At 39.0% G+C, this 3,404-nt stretch overlaps 1 pseudogene; it reads right to left on the bottom strand.

The window, feature by feature from the left end:
- Positions 1-2,604: 2,604 nt before the first annotated feature.
- LOC117486913 overlaps positions 2,605-3,404 on the bottom strand; it is a 6,666-nt pseudogene continuing 5,866 nt past the window's right edge.

The raw sequence follows: 3,404 nt of genomic DNA, 5'->3' as shown, positions 1-3,404 counted from the left end.
CTGCTGTCCTTTTACCTGTTCAGTATTCACAGGTTTCAATTAAGTGTCTTTCAGTATCAAAATACAAATTAAATTATATATATATTTCTTTTTTTTAAATGCTCACTCCAGGCAGTCTCCAACAATTGCATAAATTAGGCATATTGAGTTTCCACAAGAATATGAATAGTAAACTAGAGAATGCAATTCCTGAAGAAATTGCTAGTGGGAATGCTTTATGCTCTGTAGATCTGACGCTAAACTGCTATGCTGAAATGTAATGTGTAAGAAGAAAGTGAAGAATTTAGATTGAAATTATACATGAACACTGGGGGCTTGAATGTGTGATGAGAGAAGAAAAGAAAGTAAAAAGGCTTGGACAAGCAGCAGAATATTTGAACTGCAAACTTTTGAACTGACTTGATGGTGAATGATCTGTCGCCATGCCAATGGCATTTGATGACACCCCATAATACGCTTAGATGTGTTGATGGCTCCATCGTTACCAAACCTGTGAAGTTTTGGGCCGTTTGGAGCATTTTCACTGAAGTTATGAGAAAACCGTGTTTCATGGCGAGCATTGTGTTGCCATGGCAACGACATTTGAAGAAACCCCATAATTGACGTAGAGCTGTTGAGGGCTGGACCGGTGATATACAAGCGAAGTTTGGGGGACGATCGGACCGTGTCCATTGGACTTACAGCGACATCGTGCTTCATGGCGAGTGGTCTGTCGCCATTGCAACGGCATTTGATGACACCCCATAATACGCTTAGATGCGTTGATGGCTGCATCGTTACCAAACCTGTCAATGTGACATCGTGTTCCATGACACAGGTGTTTATATTTGAGCTAACGACGACAGCTGTGTGTCACCAATAATGTATAAAATAGGTGGAACATGTTGAAGTCAGTATGAAGTCTCCAGACAGAAAAGAATAGGCTCAGACAGTCTGTTAAACTCCAGTGACCACGTCGTTAGCTCAAACACAAACACCTGTGTGTTATGACATCATCGTGTTCCATGACACAGGTGTTTATATTTGAGCTAACGAGGTGTGCAGAGATCAAAGGTTTCCATTGTTCTGAATGAGAGATAAACCTCTTACATGTGAACGTTTTGTCGAAGAACCGTAACAGATATCTGTGAAATTTCAAAACGTGAAGCATGTCAAGGAAGTTGAGTATCTGAAGTGTAATGTTTGTGTACTCTCGGGTTAATGTTGCCTTTTTGGCAGTTTAACTAAAGGTGTGTGGCTGCTACCGTGAGGAAATATCAGCCTGAAATTACAATGGGCTTTAATGGAGGCATGTTGAACGTTTTTGTCACTTCATGCCCTCAAGAGGCATTTTGTTTAATTATTTTTGCTTAATTATTTGTCATTTTTCAAGCTAAGAGATGTTTTCCTACGTTTGTCATGAAAAATGATGTCTCAGGAATGTAGGGTTTGGGAATGATGGCAGTTTTAAAAAGAAATATGAAGGCAAATTTCAATATTTTCTCCACTCTAGCTGTGACATCACGCACTCTAGTTAATGTTAAAATCTGAAGAAAGCCTCTTTACCAAGGTCTGAACAATGTTTAATATCTCTAAAAGTAAGAATCAGATTTAAAAGTTGTGTTACACGAATAATGTCAGAAAGATGTGTAACATTTTAAAGTTGGAGTGAAAGTATGAATGAACAGTTAGCAGTTGAAGTCGCATGAAGATTTGTTGAAGTCTGAATAATTTCTCCATTGACTTCAATGGTTAAAAATGGGATGTATTATGGGATGTATCTCTGGAATTATGAAAGTTATGAATGATAAGTAATAGCCATCGATTCCCGACCGAGCTGAACGTATTGATGTTTGAACGGAGTTTCTGCGATATTGAATGTGGGAGGAGAAGAGGGCCAAAATAAGCCGGCGGAATAAACTTTTTGTCCGTAGCATAACATATAGTTGGAATGCTGTTATCAGCATTCCCACTAAAATATGGCACACTTTTGGAAAGGTATTTTTCAATCCTCAGGAGACTAAAGTTCAAGGTGCAATGTTATGATGAAGCTGTGGGTGTTTCTCAATCGCGAGTAAAGCTGCTGCAGAGCCACTATTTCAAGCATACTACGTCATCGAGTGCCACCGAAGTACTGTTCCAATCTCCAGCATACTTGGAAATCTACCGAGCCCGGCGTATTCCGTTTGGAGAAATATCGAGGCTGCACATGAGTAGACTCCGCGGTCTTAAAATCCCCACAATGCTTTGCGCACGGACCAATTTCCAAAATCTGTGGCGGAAAATGTAAGGCGGGGCCTATCATATGACGCACACCTGCACACTTGCTAGCCTGTTCCACTCTTTGTTTTCCAAATGTCAGGAAGTATTCTTGACTCGCTTCTGAAGCAAGATGCTCGGCAGACATGTGCAAGCGAGCGTACTTGCGATTGAGAAACACCCAGTATGTCTGTATTGTATGCCTATTGCATGAAACAGTACACGCAGGCAGTTGCTGTACAGTACATAGGCCTACTACATTTAAATATATGTGATTTGGAATGGAGAATCAGTTTGGACCTCCCCATAGAAAACACAACTATAGATGAAAAAAAACCTCCAATATTCCCAAGAAAATACTACAAGTGTGAATTATTTTAAAATATTTTATTAGGACTTTGTTTAGGGGCTCATTATAATGATTGGTCCTGAAGTCACGCTTTTGAAACCAGGGTCATCTGAAATGGCAAGTTTTTGACCTGTGGGAGAAAAAAAAAAATATATATATATATATATATATATATATATATATATATATATATATATATATATATATATCTTAGCCACTTTATTCAAAAGCCATTGTCCCATTTTATAATTTGAGCCAACACGTGTAAACCTTATTGTAAATTACTGGATAATGAAATCAGCATGTATGAGAGCATACCCTTCATCGTGTTGTCCTGGTCTGAACACTGCACATTACAAGCTGCACCCACTGGATTTCTAACATCACAGATGACCACCTCACAGTGGACAAAGACCTACAAGACATGAACAGATTTAAGGGTTTGTTATTGACAGCATACTTTTGTTTTCCAAACTCTGAAGCATCAAAAAATAAAAACAAGACCATTTATTCTTATGACTGATAGTACCTGGCGGTTCAAGTTATCCTTGTCTCCGGCGAAGGCAAACATCGGGACCTCAAACCGCTTGAAGTTGGAAGGATAATGAACTCTGCCCTTAGGCAAAACAGAGTGGAAGATCACTGGGTGCGGGTCCCTTGAGTTTGCACAACTGAGGGAGAAAAAAAAAGTTATTTTATTTGGGTAAAGATGTCCAAAAGTCTGCAAAATGAGCACCCTACTGTATGATTTTAAACCATCCCTTTTGTTCAGTTTGACAAACAGTTAATTGGGACAAGAAAAAATAAAGAACTATAT

The sequence above is a fragment of the Trematomus bernacchii genome, unplaced genomic scaffold, assembly GCF_902827165.1.
Source record: "Trematomus bernacchii unplaced genomic scaffold, fTreBer1.1, whole genome shotgun sequence".
Classification (NCBI taxonomy): Eukaryota; Metazoa; Chordata; class Actinopteri; order Perciformes; family Nototheniidae; genus Trematomus; species Trematomus bernacchii.
This window is presented reverse-complemented; position numbering and strand designations above follow the sequence as displayed.